Source organism: Ranitomeya variabilis, chromosome 3 (genome assembly GCF_051348905.1).
Source record: "Ranitomeya variabilis isolate aRanVar5 chromosome 3, aRanVar5.hap1, whole genome shotgun sequence".
NCBI classification, from domain to species: domain Eukaryota; kingdom Metazoa; phylum Chordata; class Amphibia; order Anura; family Dendrobatidae; genus Ranitomeya; species Ranitomeya variabilis.
This window is the reverse complement of record NC_135234.1, coordinates 642,164,947-642,177,234: the sequence shown is the minus strand read 5'-3', so window position 1 is coordinate 642,177,234 and position 12,288 is coordinate 642,164,947. Positions and strand designations below refer to the sequence as shown.

At 47.1% G+C, this 12,288-nt stretch overlaps 1 protein-coding gene across 2 annotated transcripts in view; it reads left to right on the top strand.

Moving 5' to 3' along the window:
• The window catches only part of LOC143816811 (17-beta-hydroxysteroid dehydrogenase type 6-like), a 418,991-nt gene that overhangs the window by 195,204 nt on the left and 211,499 nt on the right, over positions 1-12,288 (top strand). The gene's annotated exons all lie outside the window — the stretch shown is intronic.

Sequence of the window (12,288 nt, the reverse complement as noted above, 5' to 3'; positions counted from 1 at the left end):
CCATATTCATGTAAAAAAAAGAATAAAAATAAAAAATATGGATATACTCACCCTCCGACGGCCCCTGGCTCTCAGTGGTGCAAGCGGCAGCCTCCGTTCCTCATCGCAGGTCCTACGCTCAATGCATTCTTAGGAACAGAGGCTGCCGCTTGCACTGCTGAGAGCCAGGGGCCGTCAGAGGGTGAGTATATCCATATTTTTTATTTTTATTCTTTTTTTTTACATGAATATGGATACAAGGGCCTGAAGGAGAATCTCCTCTCCTTCAGACCCTGGGAACCATCCAGGATCGCTCCCCGCACACTCCGTACCCGGCGTATAAGACGACCCCCGACTTTTGAGACTATTTTCAGGGGTTAAAAAGTCGTCTTATACGCCAGAAAATACGGTACCTTTCTTTCACAAAATGTTTCCTTTAGACCTATTTTTTTTACTTTAGCAATGGTAACAGGAGAAAATGGACCATACATTTTGTTGTTCAATTGTGCCTGATGTGCCTAAACAGTGAAAACCCCCCACAAGTGACACCATTTTGGAAACTAGACCCCTTTGGGAAGTTTATAACCTTAAGCCGTCAAAACACAAAAAATCAATATGTGGTCAAAAACTACTTTTGAGGCACGCTACAAAGCTCAGAAGGGAAGTAGTGCCTGTCACGATATGGTATGAAATATCATATAAGTTTAGTTTCTCTTGCTAGCATGCTGTGGGCTAAGCCCCCCCTTCTTGGAGTGATTCTGGAACAGCTTTTATGGCTTGTAGCTGCAAATTCCTGACTTTCAGCTCTCAAGCCCCTCATCCCCCTAGCCAAGGTATTTACGACTGGCATCCCTGCAGTGGAAAGTGACCAGCCTAAACTGGTAGAGAAGCTTCCAGAATCCATGAAAGTCCTTTGTTCTGTTTTTGTAAGATATTAGGCAAACCATTTAAGTTAGGAACCGGAAAATATATATTCTTAATCTCCCTCGGTGGATCTATCCATCACTCTAAACATGAGCTTATAACTCCATCAGGTAAAGAGTTTGGATTTCTCTGCAATTAGGCATCGCACATAGGACATATTTGATCTCATTAGAATGCCACCATTAATACGAGATGAATGCTGGGTGTGTTATGACTATGACATGTTCTGGAGCAGAGATACAAGCATTTGAAAACTTGAGGTAAAGCTAGTAAGACTGGAGAGGTAGGACGGACTGGGTAAACCAACCCCTTTCTGTGATGTCACAGGCTGCAGGTTTTAAGTTTCTGGCAGGCTTCCAGCAGTCAGTTGAGCCTTTTTCCTGAAGAACCCTGAGCAAGTCCTAATGCACTGGGATGTATGGGAACTCCACTAGCCTGGTTGCCTGCAATGCTCTGAGAACATGTGAGTGTTATCTTTTCTCCTTTAAATCCCTTTATGTTATAATTACCTTGTACATATTTGCAATTGTCTCTTTTGTAACATCTTTGTAAAATATAACTTTTATAAACACTGCCTGAAAATCATTTATGGGGTATAATATTTAATATACCAGATTCGTTCTCCTGTTCTAAAACGTACCCTGACTCCGGAAGGGAATTACGCTACTGTGTTGGGTTAGCTTCGGACCCGTTAATCGGAGCTGGTGGCAGCAATACCGTGTACAAGCCATTGGGTGCTGTTGTAGCGACTGCGGCATTGATAATTATTGTTCCTGCCTGAGCGGGAGTAGTTTATCGCGTCGCTGCAGCATGCCCCATAGCCAGTACATAGCAGGCAGCCTTTCTGGCGACTAATTACCCTAGGTGCAGTACCTTATCTGACCTAAGAGTAAGGGGGGCGCCAGAGAGCTGCAAGTGTTAAGTGGAACTGTAAGCGGGATACATAAGTCCCTGCAGTTCGTGGTATATTGAAGAGCAGTGGGATACCTAGAATAAGCCCCTGCTGTAAACTAAGAGGTCAATATCCTTGTGTGTGTCTTTTTATCACCTTGTGGAGTGGAGGGATAACTAAGATAAGCCCCCCTGCACATGTGATAGCCGTCTGTTGGCCTAAAGTCACCCCGATCCGTGACGTAGGGGTGACGGTCACGGTGTGGATCCCTGACATATTGGTGAAAGCGGTCAGGGGTTCGTGACAGTGCCATATTACAGTGCAGATTTTGCTGCAATTGTTTGAGGGTGACATGTAACACTGGCAGAGCCCCTGAGGTGCCAGAGCACCAGAACCTCCCATAAGTGACCCCATTTTACCAATTAAACCTCTCAATGAATTCATCTATACCATTGGGCAGTGAAGAAAAAATAATTTACATTTTTACCACCAAGATTGTGTGTTAGCCCCAAGTTTTACATTTTCACACTGGGAAATGGGTAAAAATGGCACCAAAATTTGTCCCACAATTTCTGCTGAATGTAGAAATACCCCATATGTGGCTGTACAATACTACTTTGCCATATGGTGTGACTCAGGAGGGACAGAGCGCTGTTTGGCTCCTGGAGTGCAGATTTTCCTGGACTAGTTTGTGGATTCCATATAAAGAGCCCCTAGAAAAGCAGAATCCCCCTGAAGTAACCACATTTGGGAAATTATAACCCTTTGGGATTTTATCTACAGATGTAGTGATGATTTTGTCTCCATGGGTGTTTTCCAGAAACAGGATGTTGCTGAGTTAAAATTGCAAACTACCGTTGTAGTGACCAGTACATTGTAGTGACCAGTACATTATGCCCAGCTTATGCTTCTGGAGACATGCACCTGTAAATTAGGCGGGCTCTCATCACTACAGAAATGCCAAATGTGTGGGTGCTAAATGTTGTTTAGGCACACTGGGGCTCAAAAGCGAGCGGGGCATTTGGATTTGGGAGCAGAGAATTTGCTGAATTTCTTTTGGCAGGTGAGGAGCCATTTCGCTTTTCCAGAGCTTTTGTGCTACCAGTAATGTGGAAGCCCCCTATATTTCCTATATTAAGAGATGACAAATGTGAGTGGGGACTTACTTTTTTGTGGATTGAGTGGAAGCTTTTATTGGGAACATTTTACATAACATTTGGGATCACAGTTATGCGGTGCTCTACACTGACCACTTACTTTGGGGTTTCCATCTAAATCTCTGAGTGACGTGATTCAGATGAAACCCCATCAATATATCCATTCAATATAATGAGGCAGTAGAATTACTCTGGACTCGTCTGGCCTCTGTTTCCTTCTTTTCAGAAGTGCACAAAACTGTGGCCGATGTCACTTTTATGCAATCCTAAAAAGACGGACTCCACCGGATCACAGGTCAGATGGCGTCCACAGTGCCTCCATCTGCCTCATTATAAGGAATTTTCCACTAGGGTTCTGTTTGAATCACGTACTTCAGAGATTTACAAGGACACCCCGATGCAAGCACTCAGTGCAGTGCGCAGGATAACTGTGCACCAAGCCTTACTGCCATCCTTGAGAGGCAGAATGAAAAAATCAACAGCATGTGAAGAATTTTATTTTTTATGCCATTCCTCATGCGGTATAAGATATTAGGCAACTTTATTCTTCGGGTTGGTGCAAATACAGTGATACCTCATTTATATTTTTTTTATGTGGCGCTTTTACACAATAAAAACTATTTTATAGAAAATATAATTACTTTTGCATCGTTTTATTCTGAGAGCTATAACTTATTTTTCTCCTGATGGAACTGTATGATGGCTTGTTTTTTGCAGGACAAGATGACATTTTCAGTGGTACCATTATTATTTACATCCATCCTTTTGATCGCATTTTATTGCACTTTTTGCTCGGCGGTATGATGATAAAGCATTGTTTTTTGCCTCGTTTTTTATTCATTTTTTACGGTGTTCCCTGAAAGGGTTAACTAGTGGGGCAGTTTTATAGAGCGGGTCGTTACGGATGCGGTGATACCAAATATGTGTACTTTTTTTATATATTTTACATAAATGTATTTATTGGAAAAATATTTATTTTAATTTTTTTTCTTTATTTGGGGATTTAAAAAATATATATTTTTACCCATTATAATATATATATATTTTTTTTACATTGTCCCAGTATGGGACATTACTACAGTGCCTTGCGAAAGTATTCAGCTCCCTGGAAATTTCAACCTTTTCCCACATATCATGCTTCAAACATAAAGATACCAAATGTACATTTTTGGTGAAGAATCAACAACAAGTGGAACACAATTGGGAAGATGAATGAAATTTATTGGTTATTTTAAATTTTTGTGGAAATTCAAAAACTGAAAAGTGGGGCGTGCAATATTATTCGGCCCCTTTAACTTAATTCTTTGTTGGCCACCTTTTGCTGCGATTACAGCTGCAAGTCACTTGGGGTATGTCTCAGTGTGGTTTGATGGAGATCGTTTGTGAACAGCAGTTTTCAGCTCTTTCCACAGACTCTCGATTGGATTGAGGTTTGGACTTTGACTTGGCCATTCTAACACCTGGATACGTTTATTTGTGAACCATTCCATTGTAGATCTTGCTTTATGTTTGGGATCATTGTCTTGTTGGAAGACAAATCTCCGTCCCAGTCTCAGGTCTTTTGCAGTCTCCAACAGGTTTTTTTCAAGAATGGTCCTTTATGTGGCTCCATCCATCTTCCCATCAATTTTAAAGGGAACCTGTCACCCCGTTTTTTCCATATGAGATAAAAAATACCGTTAAATAGGGCCTGAGCTGTGCATTACAATAGTGTATTTTGTGTACCCTGATTCCCCACCTATGCTGCCGAAATACGTTACCAAAGTCGCCGTTTTCGCCTGTCAATCAGGCTGGTCTGGTCGGATGGGCGTGGTGACATCGCTGTTCCTTCCCCCAGATCTTGCTTATTTTTCCGTTGGTGTCGTAGTGGTTTGCGCATGCCCAAGGCCCGAATCCACTTCATAGGTGTGGAAAAAGAGCGCGATCTGCGCTAGTCCCCTGGTGATCGGTGGGGGCGGCCATCTTCCTGTGGCCGCGCGTGCGCAGATAGAGCGCTCTGCTGCCCGTGGCTTCAGGAAAATGGCCGCGGGATGCCGCACGTGCGCAGATGGAGGTCGCGGCGGCCATTTTCCTGAAGCAGAGTTCGCATCTCGGCTTCAGGAAAATGGCCGCCGCGATCTCCATCTGCGCACGTGCGGCATCCCGCGGTCATTTTCCTGAAGCCGCGGGCAGCAGAGCGCTCCACCTGCGCACGCGCGGCCACAGGAAGATGGCCGCCCCCACCGATCACCAGGAGAATAGATCGCGCTCTTTTTCCACACCTATGAAGTGGATTCGGGCCTTGGGCATGCGCAAACCACTACGCCACCAACGGAAAAATAAGCAAGATCTGGGGGAAGGAACAGCGATGTCACCACACCCATTTGACCAGACAAGCCTGATCGACAGGCGAAAACGGCGATTTTGGTAGCGTATTTCGGCAGCATAGGTGGGGAATCAGGGTCCACAAAATACACTATTGTAATGCACAGCTCAGGCCCTATTTAACGGTATTTTTATCTCATATGGAAAAAACGGGGTGACAGGTTCCCTTTAACCATCTTCCCTGTCCCTGCTGAAGAAAAGCAGGCCCAAACCATGATGCTGCCACCACGTTTGACAGTGGGGATGGTGTGTTCAGGATGATGAGCTGTGTTGCCTTTACACCAAACATATCGTTTGGCATTGTTGCCAAAAAGTTTGTTTTTGGTTTCATCGGACCATAGCACCTTCTTCCACATGTTTGGTGTGTCTCCCAGGTGGCTTGTTGCAAACTTTAAACAACACTTTTTATGGATATGTTTGAGAAATGGTTCTCAAACCATTCAAGATTCATGTAACCAAAGTAGAAAAAAAAGGAGTGTATCACTTTGAATCACCCTGAACCAGTAGTGTAGCTACTGGGGGGCAGAGGGGGCTGTCGCCCCAGGGCCTGTCACATGAAGAGGCCCACTGGGAGTCACTGCCACTTCCATGAAAGGCAGACCACAGCATAGGAGGAGAGCAGCACAATGCCTGCGCCTGACTGACGCAGACTCTGCAGGCTGGTAACACAGTGGTCAGTTGCAGAGTCTCACTCCTGCTGTGCACGGTGCTGTCTGACCTGATGAAGGAGCTTCTGCCAGGCTGCAGTTTTTTTTCACTCTGTGCACGCTCGGATTGTCTCAGGCACGCTGGGTCCTAGTGCCACCGCCCACCTTGCACTTCTCTCAGACACTTTCTGGTCCTGCCTCACTACCTGCAAACTTCATTGGTAAATGAGAATCATACCTCCCAACTTTCGAGGAAGGGAAAGAAGGACAAAGTTAGCGGCGCGCATAGCGCACCGTGGCAAATTTTAGGCCACACCTCTGACCACACCCATTTCACAACTAGTCACACCCCAACCACACCCATTTAGCACTTCTGATCACAATGTTTCGCAAACAATAATTATAAACAAAAAATATGGCCACACATGACGCTCCATGCTGTATAATGGCCACACATGATGCTCCATACTGTATAATGGCCACACATGACGCTCCATACTGTATAATGGCCACACATGACGCTCCATACTGTATAATGGCCACACATGATGCTGCGTACTGTATAATGGCCACACATGATGCTCCATACTGTATAATGGCCACAGATGATGCTCCATACTGTATAATGGCCACACATGACGCTCCATACTGTATAATGGCCACACATGACGCTCCATACTGTATAATGGCCACACATGACGCTCCATACTGTATAATGGCCACACATGATGCTCCATACTGTATAATGGCTACACAGTGCTCCATACTGTATAATGGCCACACAGTGCTCCATACTGTATAATGGCCACATATAGTGCTCCATACTGTATAATGGCTACACATGATGCTCCATACTGTATAATGGCCACATTATGCTCCATACTGTATAATAGCCCCACATGATGCTGCGTACTGTATAATGGCTACACATGATGCTCCATACTGTATAATGGCCACAGTATGCTCCATACTGTATAATAGCCCCACATGATGCTGCATACTGTATAATGGCCACATGATGCTGCGTACTGTATAATGGCCACACATGATGCTCCGTACTGTATAATGGCCACACATGATGCTCCGTACTGTATATTGGCCACACAGTGCCCCATACTGTATAATGGCCACACATAATGCTCCATACTGTATAATGGCTCCACATGATGCTCCATACTGTATATTGGCCACACAGTGCTCCATCTACTATATAATTGTCTAAGGGTCACTTCTGTCTGTCTGTCTGCCTGTCTGTAATGGATATTCATTGGTCGCGGCCTCTGTCTGTCATGGAAATCTAAGTCGCTGATTGGTCGAGGCAACATGCCCACGGCCATTGCCACGACCAATCAGCGATGGGCGCAGTCCGACGGCAACATGGCCTCTTCTTCCTCCCCGCAGTCAGTGCCCCCTCCATACTCCCCTCCACTCAGCGCTCACAGAGGGTTAATGGCAGCACTAATGGACCGCGTTATGCCGCGGTGTAACGCACTCCATTAACGCTGCTATTAACCCTGTGTCACCAACTGTTTTACTATTGAGGTTGCCTATGCAGCTTCAATAGTAAAAAAAATCTAATGTTAAAAATAATAAAAAAATAAAAAATCATCATATACTCACCTTCCGGCGCCTTTCCCGCTCCTTGCAACGCTCCGGTAACCGCTCCATGCATTGCAATCTCGCGAGATGATGACGTAGCAGTCTTGCGAGACCGCTACGTCATCATTTCGCAAGACCGCAATGCACTCTTCAGACCGGAGCGCCCGAGGAGCGTCGGTAACAGCTTCCTGGATCCAGGGGCCAACGTAAGGTGAGTATATAACTAATTTTTATTTTAATTCTTATTTTTAAACAGGGATATCATGCCCACATTGCTATATACGTGGGCTGTGCAATATACAACGTGGGCTGCCCAATATACTACGTGGGCTGTGCAATGTACTATGTGGGCTGCGCAATGTACTGCATGGGCTGCGCAATGTACTGCGTGGGCTGCGCAATGTACTGCGCGGCTGTGCAATATACTACGTGGGCTGTGCTATACACTATGCATACATATTCTAGAATACCCGATGCGTTAGAATCGGGCCACCATCTAGTACCCCCTGACGAAGGCTCACGCCGAAACGTGCGTTGGGGACTGGCACATCCAGGAGACAGCAGCAATTCGGGTAAATCCTGCTCTGGGCACTTTCCTTTTATTATACCTACAATATTTAACTATTTATTGATAGTACTATTAACCATACCTGTGTCAGTGCCCACCATACCTTACAGCAGTTACCTGCTCTAATTAGTTATTCCAGCGGCCGATTTTTTGCACTTGTGCACTTTATATTTGCACTCATTTTTGCACTTTGGCCACATATATATTTTCTTGGCACTCTATGCTGGTTTAAACAGAGTAATATTAACATTTATCAGTCCGATATTCAATGATATATATATATATATATATTTATTTATTTATTTATATCATGTTAGTACCGTAATATTTTGGGACTGTGTTTTGTATGCTGCTGTGTCTCCTCTGTGTGCCCCATTTTTTGGTTTCTTTTTCCCCCCCCTACCAATTTATGTAGTATTACCTTTCCTTAATAAACTCTATTTATTGATTATATGGGCATCAGATCGGTTGTTTGTTCTCTGTTTTTTGCACCATCTAGTACTGTATAATGGCCACACAGTGCTCCATACTGTATAATGGCCACACATGATGCTCCATACTGTATAATGGCCACACATGATGCTCCATATTGTATAATGGCCACATGATGCTCCACACTGTATAATGGCCACACATGATGCTCCATACTGTATAATGGCCACACATGATGCTCCATACTGTATAATGGCCACACATGATACTCCATACTGTATAATGGCCACATGATGCTCCATACTGTATAATGGCCACACATGATGCTCCATACCATATAATGGCCACACATGATGCTCCATACTGTATAATGGCCACACATGATGCTCCATATTGTATAATGGCCACATTATGCTCCATACTGTATAATGGCCCCACATGATGCTTTGTACAGTATAATGACCCCACATGATGCTTTGTACAGTATAATGGCCCCGCACGATGCTGGGTACAGTATAATGGCCACACATAATGCTGGGTACAGTATAATGGCCCCTCATGATGCTCCATAGTATAATGGCCCCACACAATGCTGGGTACAGTATAATGGCCACACATGTTTACCCCACCCCCATCATTGCCTTCTCCATCACTACACACACACACACACACACCTTTCACCGCGCACCCTCGCAGCAGCCGGCAGCTTCCACTCCGACAGCGCTGAATGATGTTATCCAGCTGCGCCGCTGACTGCTCACGTCGCTGCAGCTGTGATACGCCACTGATAAAGACCTCTTCGTGTCATCTGTGCAGTCAGTGTCAGAGCGAGGAGCAATATCTGCTCCGATCCGACACAGCCAGCGTCCGCTCCGTACACCTCGTACACATGCGACTCCACTCCATACACCTCGTACACACACGACTCCGCTCCATACACCTTGCACATGCGGCTCCGCTCTGTACACCTCGTACACACACGGCTCCGCTTTGTACACCTCGTACACACACGGCTCCTCTCCGTACACCTCGTACACACACGGCTCCGCTCCATACACCTTATACACACACGGCTCCACTCCGTACACCTCGTACACACATGGCTCCGCTCCATACACTTTGCACATGCGGCTCCGCTCCGTACACCTCGCACACACACCGCTCCGCTCCGTGCACTTCATACACACACTGCTCCACTCCGTACAACTCGTACACAAACGGTTTCACTCCATACACATTGCACACGCTGCTCTGCTCCGTATACCTTGCACACACATGGCTCCACTCCGTACACCTCATACACACATGGCTCCACTCCATACATCTCGTACACACACGGCACCACTCCGTACACCTTGTACACTCACGGCTCCGCTCCATACACATTGCACATGCTGCTCCGCTCCGTATGCCTTGCACACACATGGCTCCACTCCGTACACCTCATACACACACGGCTCCTCTCCATACATCTCGTACACACACTGCTCCACTCCGTACACCTCGTACACACACGGCTCCGCTCCGTACACATTGCAAACGCTGCTCCACTCCGTATACCTTGCACACACATGGCTCCACTCAGTACACCTCATACACACATGGCTCCTCTCCATAAATCTTGTACACACACGGCACCACTCTTAACACTTCGTACACACACGGCTCCGCTCCATACACCTCATACACACACGGCTCCGCTCCATACACCTCATACACACACGGCTCCGCTCCGTACACCTCATACACACACGGCTCCACTCTGTACACCTCGTACACACATGGCTCCGCTCCACACACATGGCTCCGCTCCATACACATTGCACACGCTGCTCTGCTCCGTATACCTTGCACATACACGGCTCCGCTCCGTACACCTCATACACACACGGTTCCTCTCCATACATCTCGTACACACACGGCTCCGCTCCATACACCTCGTACACACACGGCTCCGCTCCATACACATTGCACACACTACTCCACTCAGTATACCTTGCACACACACGGCTCCGCTCCGTACGCCTCATACACACACGGCTCCTCTCCATACATCTCGTACACACACGACTGCGCTCCGTACACCTCATACACACATGGCTCCTCTCCATACACCTCGTACACACACGACTGCACTCCGTACACCTCATACACACACGGCTCCTCTCCATACATCTCGTACACACACGGCACCACTCCGTACACCTCGTACAGACATGGCTCCGCTCCATACACCTCGTACACACACGGCTCCACTCCATACACATTGCACACGCTACTCCACTCGGTATACCTTGCACACACACGGCTCCGCTCCGTACACCTCATACACACACGGCTCTTCTCCATACATCTCGTACACACACGGCTCCGCTCCATACACCTCGTACACACACGGCTCCGCTCCATACACATTGCACACACTACTCCACTCAGTATACCTTGCACACACACGGCTCCGCTCCGTACGCCTCATACACACACGGCTCCTCTCCATACATCTCGTACACACACGACTGCGCTCCGTACACCTCATACACACATGGCTCCTCTCCATACACCTCGTACACACACGACTGCACTCCGTACACCTCATACACACACGGCTCCGCTCCATACATCTCGTACACACACGGCACCACTCCGTACACCTCGTACACACACGGCTCCGCTCCATACACATTGCACACGCTGCTCCACTCCATATACCTTGTACACACATGGCTCTGCTCCGCACACCTCGTACACTTGTGGCTCTACTCTGTACACCTCGTACACACGTGGCTTCGCTCTGTACACGTCTTACACACACGACTCTGCTCCATACACCTTTCACACGCTGCTCCGCTCTGTACACCTCGTACACACCGCTCCGTACACGTCTTACACACACGACTCCACTCCATACACCTTTCACACGCTGCTCCAATCCATACACTTCGTACACACACGGCTATGCTACATCCACACTGTAAAACACCTCCTGACCTCACACATATGCTTACCTTCCTCCAGCGCAATGACAACCAGCAGAGTCCTGTACACGGAGGTCCTCCCGATCATGTGACCCCCCGACTCCTCCCATCCTGTGACTTCATCACAGGTCCTGTGCGCACAGAGTAGCCAATATTCTGCTCTGCGGGTGCAGGGGCTCAGGGAGCTGACGGGTGATATACACATCTCCCAACCAGTACGGGACAACTAATGTCCCACCCGGGATCGCGGGACTGACTGTCAAGATCGGGACAGTCCCGCTGGATCCGGGACGGTTGGGAGGTATGGAATGGAATTTATTAGATTTCCTAAAGTCAGGTATGTCACTGTGGGGTGAATGTGAGAGGATGAGGGTATTGTGGGGGCAGAAGTAGAGGTGGGGGAGTGGGACAGGGCACTGGGGGGTTTAATGTGAGACCATGGGGGTATTGTGTGGGAGGTTGGTCAGGGCACTGGGGGTGAATGTGTGAAGATGGGGGTATTGTGGGGGCTGAAGAGGAGCTGGAGGAGGGGGGACAGTGTACGGGGGAGAATGGGGGTATTGTGGGAGCTGAAGTGGAGGTGGGTGAGGAGTGACAGAGCACTGGGGGCTGATTATTATAATGTTCTATTATGAGATTATATGCACTCCATCACATGTAATCATTGCTGTCTGTGGGGGCTGGAGATTGGGTGGTCGGGGGCTTTTTATACTTACCACCTGGCTCTTTTACCAGTTTTGGTATAACAAGC